Below are 19,220 nucleotides of genomic sequence, written 5' to 3'. Positions count from 1 at the left end.
CAGTCACAGGTCCTTCTCAGGCTGCTGCCTCACCAGGCACCACCACCCTCAAATCTGCCAGCATCACCACTCATGCAATTGTTCCCAGGAATCTGGAATGATTTAAGTATTCTTAACCTGCAAGTCCTTCCTTAAGTGAGTATTTTGACTTGACAGGGTCGAAGTGGTTATACATGTGCAATAACACCAGCAAAACTAAGGGAACGGTAAGCCTCCAGCAAAAAGAGAGGTGAAAATAGCTGTGCAACGGCCCCTTCGTCTATACTGCAGTCAGAAGAGGACATTGCATTAACCACAGCCTAACCCCAGACATCATTAACATCTCAGGGGAAAGAAACCCCTTCTCTGAGGGCTTGACAGCCTTCCTGCAGGGAGAGCCGATGCTTTGTGTGCCTGCCTTTTCCTGATTACAAGAATCCTGTTGAATGTGCCTGGTCCATATAGCTGCTTCACAGAAGCAGCAGGGACCAACAGGAACCTGACAGGGCTTCAAGTTCAATTATCACTTCAGCAACATTTTACTTGGAAATCCATGATCTCAGTATTTTCCCAGTCCCCAAAAGAATTAAGGTTCTGCAAATGCTATGCACAAAAGACCTTCTATCTGCATAAAACCAGAGTGGAGCACAGGAGAGTCACAGAAGAATTCTTCCTCATCCTTCCTCTTGCACTGATTTCCAGACAATCAGTGGGGTGATTTAAACAGAACCTGGGGTGTTCTGTTTAAATTTTATGCTGAAGTTTTGCTATAGCTTCCAGTGATTTCACTTGCTGTGAACTCTTCCACCAACTTCACTGGAAGGAAGGCTGTACCCTGAAGATTCTCCAGAAAACTGAAATGAGCTTTAGTGAAATAATTCAAGGAAGCATACTCCCTACTACACCTAATTACACTTGACTTTATTCTTAAGCTATCGTGACCCACAGCCATTCTCAATTACACAGAACGGAAACATGAAAGAAACCTGGTGGGACAATTTGAGATATTCGAGACAGCTTACCAAGAAAACAAAAAACCCCAAAAACCACTACAGCAGATAAAACAGTATCTAGTTTATTACATATAGAAAGAGATTTCCAGAATTTACAAACACCCACATTTTCATTCCAGGGAAAGAGTCAATTTGAAAAGTTCACCCTTTTTTGTTTCCATTTTGTTTTGTGGTTCTCTGTTGTTTGTTTTTTCTTTACAATATATACAATGGAAGACTTTGATTTCTTTTTTTCTGATTTTTTTTTTGTCAGTTCCTGTGCAATTGATGAATTCAAGTTGACATTTGTAAATACCATGTACAGTAATGTTTGTCTTCATTGTAGTTAATACAGACTAGTATTTTACAAGGAGTACAAAATTATTTTTCTTTTGGAAAGTACTCAACTCAACTCAACATCAGGGTTATCTTACAACTGATAGTATCAGTAAATATGACTGTACAATCAAGGCCCAGGGACCAATGACTCATATTATATTATTTTCTGAATTACAATCTTAAAACAAGAATAGTACCCTACTCTATTCTTAGAAGCCTTGTTTTAAGCAGGTTTCCCACTCTGTTTACAACAGAATATAGTATACCTCAGTTCCACATCAAAAAAGATGTGCTGTAGGAAAAGTTACATTTTAATTAAAAAAGTACATGTATAAATCAAAACCTATGTTAAATATTTAATACTCTTCAACCAACATTAAGTTTTGTATGTAATAATTTACAATGATGATTTGTCATACAGGTTTTCAGCAGCAAATGAAGTTGTGTAAATGTGCTAGTAAAATACCCATTCTCACCATGACATAGTGGTGGGCACATCAGTTCATTGTGGCCAGCTAAGTCCTTATGGTAGAGGATGAAGTAAGAGAGACTCATTGTCCAGGTGTCACAGTGCTTCTGCTTGGCACAACACAGGATGTGCAGCTCAGTCAACTAACTCCTGAGGTTTGTGTAAAGTAAACAAACTGAACTGGATGCATCGTACCCATTTACAGAGGAAGAGGAAGGGGAGGAGGAGGTGAGGTCCTAGTTGTGATAGCACGAAACATTTATAGTCTTGATACCCATGAGTTAAAAGAAGGATTTGCTGAGGTTGTATAGGTCATCATTCTGAAAATGAAAGAGAAAAAAAATTAGCATCATGGGCACTCTGAAAGCTTTTCTTTATTTCCCTCCCCTCCTTTTTTTCCTTCCCCCCCCCCCCTTCAAAAGAGTTATCATCCAAACTGAAAATGTTAGCACCTTGAAAAATTACGGCATACACAGTTGAACTGTACTAAAGCATCTGAATCCCAAAAGCATTTAAAACAGATGTTGGCAATAAAATTCAAAGCAGTCAGAAATACATTTAAAACTTGCAAGAGATTCACCTAAGCAGAAACAATTTAAGTGTCCATACTGATTAACTCTGACAAGCTCCTGTGACAAGAGAAAGAAAAGCTCAAACCACTAGCCTGCTGTTGGCGTTTTTACCCACTATGAGAAAGATTCGTTAGGTATCAGGCCTCCTTGTAGGACTTCCCAGCCACCTGCAAATGTCACAGTTCGCATGAAAACAATAACCAAGGAATGGAGCATTAGGGGTGCAGCATTACCGTTCCCTATTGACTAAGGAGAGTTACAAAAAAAACCCCAAACAACTGTATCCAGAAAATCCTGTTGAAGTCCATGAATGTATCTACATTCTGCTTCTCCCTCTGCGAGAGGACTGGGTGAATAGCATGGTCCTGCAGCCCTAATAATGCAAATCACAGGTTTACTGGCGAACGAATGCCAGAAGCTGCCTTTGACCCTGTCTCCTCAAGTTCTCCCGCATCTCTTGGCTCCAGCCTCCCTGATCTAGCACATTGTGCAACTGTCTCTGTCAACAAGTCCTCTCAACTCTATTTTCCGTTGATTTTACACAGGCAGACCATCAGTACAAGGGCTCTGATCACAAGTGATGTAGTAGTGCACAGCGGGGTGCTCTCTTGGCGCCAATCTGCTTCATGCTGCCCATCCCGTGGCAGATGCTTCGGCCCCCAGCGGGGAGCAGTGTCCCTACTAGATGGCACAGGGATGAAGCTACAGGACAGGGTGCCATGGGGTGCCCCCCCGCTGCACCCCAGGCCCTGCTGCAATGGCTGGGCACACACACACAGGACACGTCTCCCGCTAGCCACCAGTGTCAGTCCATGTGCCCACCGGGCAGCCACACGTGCACGCGGTCCCTGAGCCACTGCAGACCACAGCCCCATCCTCCGCTCCTCGCACTACAGTCGCATGCAGCCATACCCATGGGGGACTGAACAACACAGTGCTGAAATGAATACTATTTTTGTTTTAACTGGGGTTAGAGGACTGCCATCATTTACATTTCAGGAGTTCTGCCTAAAATCTGATGAAGCAAGACTTAGATTTTACATAAAAGTGTGTCTATTTCTATATTTGATATTAACTATGCTCCAGAAAAGATAGGTAAACAGTGCATTTGCCTTAGTACAAATAAAGGCTTCCCATAGACACACTGAAGTAAAAAAACCTGAAAAGACCTCCTGTCCTATATTCTTTAATTGCCCAAGAAACAGAATTTACTTTGTGTGGTCCTTCAAGTGAAAGGAAAGCCTATCCCTGCAAATGATGTGTGGTATGCTGTGAAAACTCCCCAGAGAATTATCTCACAGATCTCTTATTTACTTTCAACTTTCTTCTGCACTCACATTGCGATCTACTGGAATGTTCCTACCCAAATATCTATATACAGCTTCACATAGCTTTGCAGCTTTTAGCTATGTTGGACCTAAAATTAGCCGGTAATGCCATACTTTATTAATAAGACACGCAACAAAGGAGAAATGGCTTCATTTACATGGAGGAGCAAAGTGCATGTGATTTGCGTGCTGCATATCTGAGGCGGGTGTTTCACACCCAGCTCCGCTGAGCACGGCCAGAGGAGCAGTTGGGTGCCCACCAGCAAGGTCCCACAGCCTGACCTGCCCAGCACGTACAAGGCAAGCGGAAGGAAAGCAAGGAACATCACCAGACCTTATTCTGCTAAGAGATTTTAAGTACATAAGTAATATTTTGCAGTATCAGGGCCAAGTATTACGCCTCTTCACTAGTATTCAGGTCATCTAAACTCAAATACATCATGTATTGAACAAAACGGACTGTCTGATCCAATTCCTCACCAATTCAACCAATATGGTCAAGACGACATCGCAACTGCTACTAGCGGGCGTTCATTCCTGGATTCAGAAGTCAGAAGAGCAAAGGAAGAAAAAAAGTAACAAGTCTATTTGAAAAACAAAATGTTTCCTAGAGGAATCCACTAAGAAAATAATACTGAGGAAACTCACAGAAACACAAACACTCCGATATTGAAGTCCTGCACACGTGTAAAAGGAGTGAAAAAACACAGCAGGCTGAAATATCCAAGAGTTTAGGACTTGGGATGAAGAGACAGAATCATGTAAGACATGAAATGGTACAGGTTGCGTTTCATACAAACTTCAGCTGCATATATAACAGGACGTAGGGGCAAGGAGCAGTTTCAAGCTTGTACGTACACTTCCAGGACCTTCAGCAGTACAACATGGAAATCTATCTGTCATCAAACCCTTTGATAACAAAAAAAGTATTGGTAGCTTTTGTTTTCTTCTAATTTCATGAAGGAAAAAAAATTTAGACTCTTTGGTATGGACTGTCTGAAATTATGGATTGCAATTACTTGTTTTCACATCCCCAATTCCTCCGACAAATCTCTTTGCACAAAATAAAAATTATGTAACTGAGAACGATAGCCCATGCTACTATTACAGGACAGTGGTGCCTGTTTTGTCTGAATGCACAGAGATGCCTAGAAAACAGCCATTCTGACCGCAAAGCTACTCCTCCAAGGTCACTGGAAATACGTATGACCTACAAGGTCTTGGGATCCACAAAATTCTTGCTTGCGCATAACTTACAGCCAAAAGCCTCATCCTCAATTTTAGCATAAAAATGTTCTTTGCTGGTCTTAAAAGAGTATTTCTGAAATTTTTGACAAAGTAATCTGAATCTCCTCTCTCCTCAGTGAACTATTACAGTATGCTTCAAGGCATAAGTACCTTATTCGGAATTGGAAGTCATCAGCTGGATACCTCATTGTTTCTTATCAACAGCCATCAGCATTTCCTTAACAACATACAAAAACAGTGCTGAGGACAAGTGTTTTAATAGCTAGTGCTAGAACTGCAGCGAGCTGAGGTAAGAATCATTAAAACTACTGACATCACTGCTGGCAACCAGAGAAAAGGGAAAACCTGTGTTTAATTTATTTCCTATTCACCACAAGTTTCAGCTGTAGTCCCCAATAATGCAGTCTGTGGTTGACTTTATGGAAAAAATTAGTGATGCAAGAAAAATGTTCTGAAACAAACAAGCATCTTTAAAAGTTACTACAAGGTACCTTTGACAAGTAGTCTTGGCTCAACATCTGTTACAACACACATGCAGATAACACTCACACATGCTCCAGCTGGCAACACTTTCTTCTCAAATCTATTAGTCCAGGCTGGGTATGACACAGCTAGCTGTAGTTCCTATTACAACTAAAGTCCCATTCTTAAATCCAGTAGCTAAAAATAAGTTGATACTTCATTTTATTTCCATTATCAGGGAGCCGGAGAAGGAGTACTTAAAATTTGAACTCACTAAGAGCAGAGTGTCTAGACAACTCAGTAATAGATCTTTCCTGAAGTTAATTGAATTTTCATACATAAAATAGATGTGTTGTTAAAATACACTTAAAATATAACTGTTGCTCCTTTCCTTACGTAACCAGGGAGGAACAACTACATCAAATGAAAGTGAAAACTCAAGCAATCTTCAAGACTTCCCAGTACCAGATTAAACTTCTATTTGCTATTAAGGGTCAGTAAAGTGTCTCGTCCCTAAAACACCAATACAAATGCCCTTCCAAAGGATCATTTCATTTCAAAATGAGTAAAATAATGCAGAATTGCTGTTGAAGCTCCATGATCACCTCAGCAAATAAATGCAACTACTTTGTCACTGATTAATACACCAAGGCAAAATGCAGCTCCTACACATCAGACCTGCTTAGTACACGGTGACACCTTTCCAGTGCTAGCGGGATACCTGTTTAGGAAACAATTCTACAAGCAACAGAGCCAGGTCAATGAAAAGATGACTCCTGACTGAAGAAAACACAGATTTTCCAGCTCTACCAAAGGAGGATCATTTCCCAACTCTGCCATCCACCTTGCTAAACCAAATGTATTCTCCAAAACTGTACCTATGCCCCCAGTGCCTCATTTGAAACAACAAACAACAAGGACTGGTTGAAGACTCCCTGTCAATGTTCCTGGTTATAAATAAAAGGTTTTGAAAACAAATGCATTTGTTGTTTACTTCAGGATCATATAGAGTATCCTATTCAGTGTAGATTAAACAGCAATTTACTGCATAATGAACACATCTACCTAGGAAAAAACAAAAAGCTCAGCACCAAAAGCTCAAAATAAAAAGATAGCCATTATGAAAATACACCAGCCGACTCCTGCAGAATCTCACAAGTCGGGGTCTGCATGCAGTCTGGTTGCCCTTTGTCTGGGCAGGTATAACCAAGTGTCTTTACAAAGTAAACAGATTAAGTAGTCCTGAAAAGCTCACTTACAGCTCTTGTTTTGGTGACATTTGCATGAACCAACACCTAATTATAATGAAACTGTGCACACCTACTTAAAAGCAGAATTTATCCACGTTTTTGTGTTCACCACGCTGATAATCACAAGTAGTGTCTGTTTACATTTTTCTTGGCATTTCTAACGTGCACAGATACAGCAAGTATCCCATTTGGATAAATTAAAAACATCTACCAAAATTTAAACTAGCTCAAATAATTTCCTTTCAAAGAGATGCAAATATGTTGTACAGTTCCCCCAATCTCACATGTACCACTGAAAGAGCAAAGGAACGCAAGAATAAACAATGGTTGCTGTAGTATGTTAATTGCAGCCTGAGTACTAACAAAAAGAATTCAACATAGAACTGAAAAGTAATTACAACATTGCCATTTAACTTGACAGGGTATATCCACATTTAATAAGTCTAGATAAGCTTTTCTTCATTGTATCCCAAAATGCCTATTCCAGCTTTCTTGTGAATGTCTTAAGTGAGGAATTAGATTATTTGGTTTCACCAAGTCCTTTCCTATCAGGCCAAGTAACTGGACTTGGTGCTTTCATCCCCTTTTTCTTCTTCATATAGATGATGGAGGAACCTAAGGACCAGTAACAGATGGTACAGTCTTTCTGCTGTGAGTTTAGACAAAATTCACTCCCTTTATGTATAGCACTGCAAAAAGGTCATCCTCACCACAGAGGAAGATCTTGCTCTTTTTCCCAGAAAGAGAAGGTGGAAAAAAACAAAAACAGAGAGACATTTAAAATACGATAATGAGCAGAACCAGGTTCTTACATTCAAGGACCCCTTTCCTGGGGGTAAGTACAGTGGGAAAACACAAACTAGACCACACACACTCTTTGGATGAGCTTCTGCCCAACAAAAAAATCCTATGTTTGATTTCAACTTCACAGCATGTCAACCTGATTTAAACTCACTAAAGACAAAACTAAACCCATCACCAAGGTCAGCAAGAAAGGCTGCTGCTACGGCTGAAGTCAAGGACTGCCTGCCCCAAGCACCCAGCACAGGAAAAGGACACTGCTGAAGGTCAGATTTGTCTGTTTCCACCTGTAAAGAGGAAGAAACGAGCCAGCTCTCCGCACTGGTATATAAAAATACTGGAAAAAAGAATTCATCAAGTTTGCGTAAGGGATCTCCTACTTAAAAACAACATCAGTTAAGGGTTTGAACAAAACTTGACTTGACCCAAGTACTGAATTTCTATTTAAATAGTCCATCTTTTCAATTTTGGAAAAAAAGTTACTGAGGTTTTGTTTTTCTTGAAGACTAAAAGAAACAAGACATGATTAAATCCAGAAAGAGTGAGCTTAAATTCAACAGTGTTTTGTAAAGAAATTCTACAACTTTTCTTGCAGTGATCTTTTCTTGCATGAGGGAAAACTTCTTTACCTTGAGAGTGACAAAGCACTGGAACTGGCTGCCCAGAGAGGTTGTGAAGTGTCTTTGGAGACATTCAAAACCCACCTGGATGCGACACCTGTTCTAGGATAACCTGCTTTACCAGTGGGGTTGGACTAGATGATCCCCAGAGGTCCCTGCCAACCCCAACCATTCTGTGATATAGCTAAGTGATAAAGCTAAACAACTCTCCAACAGTTGCAAGTCACAAAAAACTAAGATGCATCCCATAGATTTCTGTTTGGTTTTTTTTCATGACATGGAAAATATGGGAAGAATATCTCTCATTAAAAAACGCTACATCATAAGTGGGATTCTCATGTTTTTCTTCCAATTTTGTAAAGACTGAAGGTTTGGATCTTTCCCCTTCCTTCACTAATAGTCCAGCTGAGTAAATAAGATAAAGGTTGAGTCCAGCTTACACGAAGAGAAGTTTCCCTTGTTTCAGTACTGAAAATAATGATGGAGCCAGGGAATGCAGGATCGCATGAGATCAATATTCCAAGTTCCTCCCAAATCTTCTCATAAGCTTTCTCTAATACTCTTGGCAGCATTGTTTGTGTCTGATGTCCCCCAGATAGACCCACTGCTGGCCCAGGGTCTTCCCCCCTTCCCCAGACTGCAATAATGAGAAGGGATATCAAAACCTAAATGTGTATCATCTAGTTAATAGTTTCAGCCTTCGTAGTCCAACATTGCTTCTGTTTTTAAGATTCAAGGAAATATGCAAATTCAAACACCAAGGTAATTTATTATTTTGGAATTTGTACTGTTCAGTTCATCAAGTTTACAGAGTCTAACCCTGACGAATTTGGGGCATTCATGCATCCCTTGACGACTCAATAATCCACTTACAGGTCAAAAAAGCAACAGTGAAGTACCCTTTATATGGCTGTACCCTTGAAAGAGGAAAACGCTGTTCAGCATTTATCTTTATCACACATATAACCACACACCAACCATATTAATAATGGGAATCCAGAAACAGAACTTCATTATGCATTTTCTTTCCTCAAAAAGAGTTTTCTTAACACTTTTATTTTTGAAAAAATAAAATTACTTTTATGGTAGTTTGGAATTCAGTAAAACTCACCAATGCTGAGAATCGTTATACCTGCTCTGCCTGTGGAGAAGCAGATGACATGTGCCTTTAGATGCACTCCCACACCCTCAGCTTGTTAGCCATTTAAATATACACAATTAAATTAAACCAAATGAGTACACTGAAGCAGTGCTCGTATTGTATCAACTAAATTACATCAGCAGTGGAGCTCAGCACCACCTAACACCCAGTGCAGCTACCACATAAACAGAACACATTTCAGCTGCTCAGTTTTCATTTTCATTATCCTTCTGTGAATGTGCATCTCTCATGCCTTTCTGGCATTGTGGTCTGGTTCCCCATTCCTGCGGCCAAACGCTGCCACCTTCTCCTGTACTTTCCTGACCCAACTTTATAGTGCTCTTTTTCTGGCACCTTTTCTTTTCTCTGACGACATGTAAAAAAATCCTACATAAACAGTCTCAACTACATTGAAATGATTCTCGAGATACATGCTGAATTGTGAGAGTTCCTCCTTAAAGCCAGGATTCACACCATTCGGCTTAGCTGGAGCCATTTTCCTCCCAATGGACAAGTAAGGGGAAAAAGTAGAACAGACAGAAGAAAAATGGCATTTAAAAGGAAGACATACAGAAGCCCCGCAGGGGGATAACCTGGCCAGCTGACCTTCCCTTTGAAATTTTGCCAGCGCAAATTAAGTAGCTAGTCTGCAGCACTTCTGGCAGCAGCATGGGAAGGAAGTTCTGCAGTGACTTTGGATGAAACACTTCCTCAATTCCCCACAACAGCGCATTAAATATCAAAAAAGGATAATAAGGAGGTGCTGGAAAACACATTCTGAAAAACATGCCAAGAAAACAGAGGAGGGGATAAGAACAAATACAATGTCATAAAATCGACAAAATTCTACAAGAAGTTTGGAAAGCCAAAGTAGAAGCAAAACATCCATTATTTTGATGCTGTTTGCTATGCCTTAATACAAGAGATGTACCACACAGCAGAAGTAAGAGTTGAAAACAGATTAGAGGTAGTGCTTTAACAAAGGAAAAGGAGGCGGCCTTTGGTAAAAGGCAAAAAGCAACAGTAAAGCTTGTTACAACTTGAAGCTGGACTAGAAAACAATTACTTAACCACAGATTTAGCTTTTCACCAAGATAGCACCATCAGTCTGACACCAAATGAATTACATTAACTGCTCTGACTTATTGTTTTCTCCTTTGTAGATGAAAATGATAACAAATCTTACAAGGCTATGGCATCTGACACAGATTTGTTTCAGTAAATGTGTTTTCATGTACATCCACATATATTCACAATTTATTTCTAGTTTCTAGTAACATGCACTCATTTGACCTGACCTTTTTACCTTCTCTCTCTCTGCCATAAATTCCAAAACTTCCCTAGGTAGTCACGTGGCATTTCCCTCTTCCCAGCACTTCAAACCTGATGGGTTAGAATCCTCTGACACTTCAGCTGACAACTGAAATCCAAAGCACCAGCCACACTCGAAAGCTCTGCAAGAATAAAGTGCTGTGCTTGGGGTATAGAACCTAGGGCAGGTGGACAAGCACACAACTGCATGCAGAAAGACCTGAAATCTAGTTCTGCTCCTTGGTTTGATTTGCTGCGGAGTTTTACTCAAGTTACTTTGACTCAGTCTCACATAAAACAGATAAAACGTCTACCTCATCTATTTCCTACGTGAAATTTTCTTGCGAGGAGGAGGAAGTCTTAACGTCTCAAACACACACCGTCACTACAATAGCATCTAGGGAAGTAGATCTGCACCTTCATCTTCCTGTATCTCAGTGTCTTGACTGTGAGATGAGAACTGCTACCTGACAGAAGAGTTCAGACTGTGCCAGGGGCCAGACAGCAGAGTGGTAAGTGCCTTGACAGTGCCCACATGACGACAGATGCAGGGCAGCATCTGGACAAGGTGCTATAAATAAAACATTGCGCCAGTCATACACTGATGAGACTAAAAAGAACTGAAAACGCTTCATTCCCTTAACACTGGCTACAAACTGAAGAATAATACATTACATATGGGAAATATTAGTTTCTTACTACATGGTCTTAAACTATGAGAATGCACATACATGCATGAGGGTGGGGGCAAAAGTATCAATGTTTAAAAAAAATCAGTAACATCTGAGAATTTTGTGACTATATATTGCTAAGCATTATTCTTCATTAAAACAGATTCATAAAATTAAGTACACTCTAAATGCAAATACAATTTTTAGCTTGAAAAAGAAACAAAATTCCAACATAAGAAAATAAGCCTTTGCTGGTAGAGCAAGAGCCCTTCTACTCTCACTGATTTAGCAATCAAGATACTCTGGACTGTGATGGGATTAATCTCAAGAACAACGCCGAGCACTTTAATGAGCTCTGAGGTAGTTCATGCCTAAACTATTCATTGTACAATTTAAAGACTGAAATACTTGTTTGTATATAAGAATAGGTTTTCAAAACAATTGTCATCCAATTGATTTCCAGAAACCATAGTAACAAGAAATAGTAAATATAGAATGATGAAAGGGCACAAAAGAAATGTAATTCTTGTTCAAAACAATAGAGCTATCTTAAGTTTGAAGCAGCACCTGGCAGGCTCTCATGGGGGGGGGCCCTATTTGGATACAGCTGTGAATTAAATCCAAATTATAAAGACCAATCAGACAAACCAAGTCTTTTACCGTTGTTTCTTTTGAGTTTCATCCAGTGAAATCCTAAAAGCCTGAATGACTGCCAATTTTATATTTTAAAGTTACTAACAGCTTAAATGGACTAATCTTCCCTTGTTCAGTTGCCATGATTTCAAATGGGAAACTAATCAACAGTCACATTAATTATCTGATACAAATTTAACACCAATCTAGCATTATGAAACTGTATAATTACACAAGCAGAAGTCAAAGTACGTAAAAGTTTTTCTCATCTCAGAACTTGCAGTCAGACATTTTAATGCAATAATTCTTAAATTCTTAAAAAAAAAAAGTGGAAATTTTTCCCATATAAATTTGCTCACAACAGTATCATTAAGAATCTCACTAGATGATAGATTCTGTATTATTGTGACACACAAATCTTCCATCAGTTGCCAAACCTAGTATTAAGGATAACCCTTTAGAAGCTATTAGTCTAAGTCAACTGAAAATAAAAAGCATATAGTAATATAGACTAAAGGCTTATTACGCACACAAAAGGATCTGTACATTGTATCACATCTCGTTAAGTTCTCTTGGTTAATCAGTGATTGAAAACAACCACTAAACGTAAACTTTGACAAAATGTATAAAAATTCAGCCTTATTGCACTGTATGACTGCACTATAAAATCTCACAAAATGGGAAGTTCTTCACGTTCTCATAACCTACAACACAGACTTCTACCATCGACCTCCTAGTCTTCTTAACCAGAGGAATTTTTAAGTATCTTGAACTGCCAATAGACTCAGTGATCACGAAAATAATTCATGCTACATTTAAACCTCTTCCATAATAAATTACAACATTCATCCTTTAGTATCAAGTTAATTCAAAAAGTTACTGAAAACACAGATACGCAGAACAAGGTCTCTTCCTGAAACACAAAGGCGTTTATTATTATACTAGTTAAGCACCAATAACTGTCTTAGAAATGGTTTGACAAAATAGTCTCTGACAAGTAGTTATTGAAACTGCTCGTCTTACGACTACAGTACTGCTTAAATTAGCGTTGATGATGAAGCATAGTTTCCTTGATATCCAAAATTAGGCATACTTTTGGCATTTAGCAGTTCAATAACTAAAATGTGCTAGAAGGAAAAGCAAACAAGATTAGGAAAAAGGATGAACTCCGGCATATGGAAGTAAAGGTCCTCAAGACTGATTACTGAGTCGGATGTTACCTTGTGCTTCCTTTCAACATCAGGTCTTCTAACAACTGTGTATCCCACTACTGAAGTCTATGTTCAGCTGTACCATAGAAAAGCCATTGGCTAAAATACCCTGAAAACAACTATTCTAGGCATACAGATATTTTTTTTTCCTTCAGAATGACTGCTCAGCCAGCAGAGTGCCCAGGTGGCCAAGAAGGCCAACAGCATCCTGGCTTGTATCCGAAACAGTGTGGCCAGCGGGACCAGGGCAGTGACTGTCCCCCTGCACTGGGCACTGGTGAGGCCGCACCTCGAATCCTGGGTTCAGTTCTGGGCCCCTCGCTGCAGGAGGGACGTAGAGGGGCTGGAGCGTGTCCAGAGACGGGCAGCGGGGCTGGGGAAGGGGCTGGAGCACAAGTCTGATGGGGAGCGGCTGAGGGAACTGGGGGGGTTTAGCCTGGAGAAAAGGAGGCTCGGGGGACCCCGTCGCTCTCTACAGCTCCCTGACAGGAGGCTGTAGTAAGACTCTTCTCCCAGGTAACAAGCAAGAGGGCAAGAGAAAATAGCCTCAAGTTATGCCAAGGGAAGTTTAGATTGGATATTAGGAAAAATTTTTTCACTGTAAGGGTGGTGAAGCATTGGAACTGGCTTCCCAGGGAAAAGGTTGAGTCACCATCCCTGAAGGTATTTACAAAACATGTAGATGTGGTGCTCAGGGAGGTGGTTTAGTGGTGGACTTGGCAGCCTTGTGTTAACGGTTGGACTTGATGATCTTAAAGGTCTTTTCCAACCTAAACAATCCTATGGTTGTATGATTCAGTGGATCGCCCAACTGGCAGCTAAACATAAGCCAGTCAGAGGGCAAAGACATTCATCTGCTGCAAAGCAGAAATACAGTCAGCACAAAACCCAAAGACAATGCAGTGACAGGAGAGGAAAGGAAGGTATGGATAGCACAACTGACAGCAAGAAGATAAAACATGTCACGCCATACTCATAACTTGCACTGGCTTCTTTGGTCTCGATTCCTGAAGCAATGGAGCTTATGTAATTGGTGGAATAGAGAGCAGACCTTCCAAACAGGATGTAAAATTCAGTTCAGCTTTGGCAAAAACAAAGTTTCAAATACACTAAGCTGCTGTACGCTTTGTAAAAATCCATGGCTGAGTAAAGCATTCCTTTTCTGAGGCAGTTTTAACCCACGTGTTCCACAGAGAGCAGGCTGGTCAGCACCCACCATCAGCCCCCTACAGTCATCTCTGCAAAAGCCCCAGCAGATACTGCACAGGAAAAGCAGCACAGTGGGCACAAAAGGGCCAGTTAATAGATGTAAGACAAATCTATAGGAAACAGGGCTTCACGACTTGCACTGCTGACAGATCATCTGTTTGTATAAGCAGTTTTGCTCGGAGCAGTGTTTTGTCAGTACTATTATTGTTGTTATGCAAAGAATGTATTAAATTCTTTAATATTACATGAGACTTAATGGATTGTGTATCACATGTGGGAGGTCAAACAAGGAGGGTAATGTTCCACTCAGCCCTATAGATAAAACTGAAAAACACAGAAGCCTGCATTATACTTCAAGGAGCAAGCACAGATGTCCCAGAGATGGGAGCAGGCAGCTTGAAAAACAGAGAGGAAATAATAAAATTAAACTGAAAAAGTAATAAAAAAAGTTATCAGTGGTTGTGACAAGCAACAGTGCCATTTTCAAGAAACTTCTTGTCACTCTGATCTTCGTGATAAAGGGAACCCAAACCACAATAAGACTGCAACTAAGCAGCTGTGCCATTGATGATACCTACTACTAAGTTACTTCCAAAGCAAATGCTCCACAGTAAGGAGGTTCTACAGCACTGCCCCTTTTAAAACCTTTTCTGCTTTCAGAAGCTATCTATATGAAACTCTCCCTGTATCCCTCCCCTTATCAACAGAATATTGCATTATATATTTGGAAACTCCCTGCAGTGCCAGCGGTAGGGATTCTGAATGTCCTCGCTACAGTAAGGAGAACATATGAAGAATGGCAGAAAGTATCTTGACTTCCACTTTCCAACCGTATCTTCATGCCAGAGCCAAAATTACGGTAATTTTAGGTCCAGTTCTCTGAAGGCTTTAATTGAGATAAAGCATAAATTTTTGCATAAAATTTCCACTTTCATGGCCTTTGGGGGAAAAAAAGCCACCCATACACAGCACAGAGCCAGAGAGATCTCAGTCTACCCTATTTTGTCCATCTGTTTTCCAGTAACAGCAGATTACTCATACTATTAAAAAGCTTTTTTGAAGGTACATTTCATCATTTGAAATCACATAAGGAACAAAAGAAAATCACTTTGCAACTACACTGTCATATTGAAAAAATATGTATTTTGTGGTTTACGATTTTATCAGAAGGTATAGTTTATCACACTTCTGCACCATGACTTTTCTACTTACCACATGCATTGTACAAAATGTTAAGAGCGTAACATCACTGCCTGTAAGTATGCATATATACAAAAAGGAGCTAAAGTAAGCTGTAGTAGCACGACAAAAAAAAGTTCAATTGCATTACTGGAAAAAAAAACCCTCCAAAACCAGGACATGTCCCTGCCTCAGTTAAAAAACAAAAACACACACCCACACACACCCAAACCTCTATACTGTCAGACACAAGTTATGATTCCCAGTTGAAATTCTGAGGACTTTTAGAAATAAGAATCATCTTAGAAGGAGGAGAAGGGAAACACAAAGAACACATTTTCTACAGATAAATACATCCTGTATAGGTAATGTTTGCTCTCCATTACATTTCCTCGAGTCTCAATAATTGCATATTCATCTCTCTTTAGAAATATTCATTTCAACTTCTCAAACTTACTTGATTTCTAGCTACCGACTATGCATAATGCTTAACACAATGTTTAATTTTAATTTAGAATCATGACCATTAGAAGTCAAGAGTTTCTGCAGCATCTGTAGGCATTTTGTTCTGCAGAGACAGTATGATGAAATACAAACACAGGAAGCTTTTCTTAAGAGTCCTGATATTTCAGCAAGGTAGAACAACCTTTCAAGTGTTTCTTTTTGTCTGTGATTCTCTTCTAGCTGGAAGTCCTAGCTGCCAGGAGAACATGCATCAGGGTCCGTGGAAGCACACACAGTGGGAGCCACAGCTTTTAGCAATAATAACTGAAAGGTGTAACAAGTTTTATCGTAAATGTAACTTGGCATTTTTAAGAGTATTGACACAACAAAGCATGGCTTTTGAACTAATACAACACCTGAAACGTAGGGATTACTCCCTTCCGAATTTCAAGGTCATTTCAAAATCTGCAAAACATCAGAGCTGTCCAAAGCACTGGTTGGAAGGGATGAAAAAGAAACAGTGTTCTCATCTCATTGAGGATTGTTAAATTCTTTTAGATAAAGCCTTCCAATAAATTTCAGCTGGAGGGAACTGGTAACATGCATGGGAAATTTCAGCCTTCAGCACTGAAAGTTGTCAAAAATCTAAGTAAATTAGATACTCTGCTATTTTACCATCCAAAATATAGACAATAAAGATATTCACATGACTTTTAAAGTGAAAAATCTTCTTTTAATACACATTTCAAAAGAATAAGCAACTTAGCTAAAATACCCTCAACTTCCTTTATGGGGTATAACATACTGACTGTTTTAAAGCTAGCTCATCTTAGACAATCAGATTTTTGCCAGCACAATCTTTCATAACTGTAAACACAGCTTTTTATTAAAAAAAAACCACAATCCCCCCTCTTTTGCTAATTTTATTTGTCAGGTGTCTTCCAGATGGGCTTAAGAATACGTCCACATATGCTTCCATACTCTTATTTCCTTTTCTGTGCTCAGTTGCCTCCTTGCTGCTGCTAGATTATTTCTCAGCTTAAAAATGCAAGGAAAAATGACCAAATTTTTCTGCACTGTTCTTTCAGTCAGAGCAATCTTACAACAACAAGAAGTAGTACTATATTCAGATGTGTAAAATTTCAAAGCTGTATATTTTAGATGTTGAACTGGCCACTTCAGTTATATGATGTATATATGCGATATAGAAAATATTAATCCACTCCACTGAACAAATCCATGGTTCATTGAAAGTAAGATCACAAAAATAACGGAAAGATAAGTAAGGAGAACAGTGTTTTGGAAACATCCCACAATCGCAATTTAGACATAGCAATTACACCAGGGAAGAACACAGGTATCTACTGACATTTTGATTTAAAGGTTTTAAAGACAACTTTTCCTTTCACTTAAGGGTTTAGAAATCAGATTCAGTTACAGGAAAACAATGCTGCAATCTTCATTTATAACAAATGCAAAATTTAGTAAGCAAAAGTCACTGGTAGTAACAAACAGATTTGAGTGTAAAGAGAGGCAGTAGCTAAGCTATGGGAAGGGCGGTCCATAAAGCACAGATTCCTCCCACTCCCATCCTTGGATACCAGCTGTTTCTTTTGATTTCAATGACTGTCTTAGTGCAAGTATTTCTACAACCCAATATTGCTTTTCTTAGTTAGGAAACCAACAGGCAACTGTAAACAATACGTTCATAAAATTATAATCCATATTCTGTAATATGTAAACAAGTACCCATTACTTAGAGGCCACAGATGAGCATAATATTAAGTAGTAATGGCAAACAGCTGCATTTTCCTTTCTCAATTGCTTATATTTCTCAAGCATCCACTCTTTAAAATATTCTCCATACAAATCAAAGCATGTGCCTAAATGAAGGACAAAGCAACAACAGTAGTTTTAAAACACTGCATTTCCCGCAATATTATGCAAATTAAACTGCAGCCTGCGGTCTGAGTAGATAGGGTTCTTCAAAGGGTATAGCAAGTAGGAGGGTTACTGTTGTCAGATGGCAGGGAGAAAAGGGAATACCCATACCACCACCACTTGACATTGCAATCATTTACACATGGGTGTTTTTATATGAGCTAGCCCACTTTTTGCCTTCACTTGCCACAAAATAGTTTTCACCTCTCTCCCCCTCTCTCTGTACACACACACACACAGACCGATACGTGTAAGTGTATACATATATACACACACAGCCCAACATACCCACGCACTCTTACTTTGTTGATATATGTTAGCATAAAGCAAGATTTATTTCAGCATTTCCTTCAAACACCTTCACTATGTGCCATCTTCCACGTCAGTACCAACTACAGGTAAAAATGATGTGCGCAGATTTATCAATCATCAGAAAATAATGCGCTCAAAACAGATGATCCAGAAGCTTTCAAAGCTCTCATCACTCTCGTCCTGAAGCAGCTTACAGGCTAACCTTTTGAGAGGAAAACAGAAGCCCTAAAATCACTTCACAGTTGAGGGAGTCTTAGTGTGATCAACAGTGCTTCAAAACACAGTAAGTACTTGGAGTTAGCTTATCTTTTGCCTTCACCTGCCACAGAACAGTGTTCAAGTATGGTTCTGTAACCTGCACTAGAGCAGTATCCGAAAGAAGCCAGGTTAGCCAAGGAGCTAGGTTTCCTCAAAAGGGGAAAAGAGATGCGGTTACAGACCCACAGGTATAATCTGCTTTATATTTGCAGACTCTCACAAATCCAGAGAACCTGCAGCTGGGATTTCAGACATTTCATAAATAGCATCAATTCACTGTTTGCAAACCTATCTGAAGTCAACAGGAATCGATGATTTTCTTTCCCATGTATCCCAGAATTACCTGTAGTTGCCAAATGGTATCTCAGCTACCCCCCTACAAAATAAGCTGCTGCTAGCAGCTAACGGAGTTGGCAATTCAGCTGCAAACAATGTTTCCAGTTTCCAGTAGTTTTGTTGATTTTCATCACCCAGTACAGTTTTTATTTTAACTTAATAAAAAGTGAGCTTCTATAGACTCAGATCTCTTGTGAGAACACAACTTGACTTCTACTTTCCATGATTTTAACCTTTATCTCAAAAAAAAGCTTAGAAGAGGCCTTGGTGAACGTAACACTAAAAATCAAACTATGTTAACAAGCAGTACTTGGCCTTCCTATAGTTTTAAACCATTCTCTGCAGTTGGTGGCAATTGTTTCTGTGAAGATCAAATGAAGTGTTAGAACCCATACATGCCAACATAAAATAAAATAAATTAAAAAAATTAATCTCCTGTCTATGCACGTTAAAAAAAAAATATTAATTTCAAGCCCTTGCATCTTACAGGCTGTAAAGACTACATGAAAACAGC

General features: G+C 39.5%; 1 protein-coding gene across 1 annotated transcript in view; it reads right to left on the bottom strand.

Moving 5' to 3' along the window:
- Positions 1-1,033: 1,033 nt before the first annotated feature.
- Positions 1,034-19,220, bottom strand: part of IRS1 (insulin receptor substrate 1) — a 54,227-nt gene continuing 36,040 nt past the window's right edge. Inside the window, exon 2 of the mRNA XM_056358788.1 lies at positions 1,034-2,099. The gene's annotated coding sequence lies outside the window, so the exon portion shown is untranslated. The remainder of the gene's footprint in view (positions 2,100-19,220) is intronic.

The sequence above is a fragment of the Falco biarmicus genome, chromosome 13, assembly GCF_023638135.1.
Source record: "Falco biarmicus isolate bFalBia1 chromosome 13, bFalBia1.pri, whole genome shotgun sequence".
Classification (NCBI taxonomy): Eukaryota; Metazoa; Chordata; class Aves; order Falconiformes; family Falconidae; genus Falco; species Falco biarmicus.
Note: the sequence above shows the minus strand (reverse complement) of the source record. Positions and strands in the feature narration are given on the sequence as shown.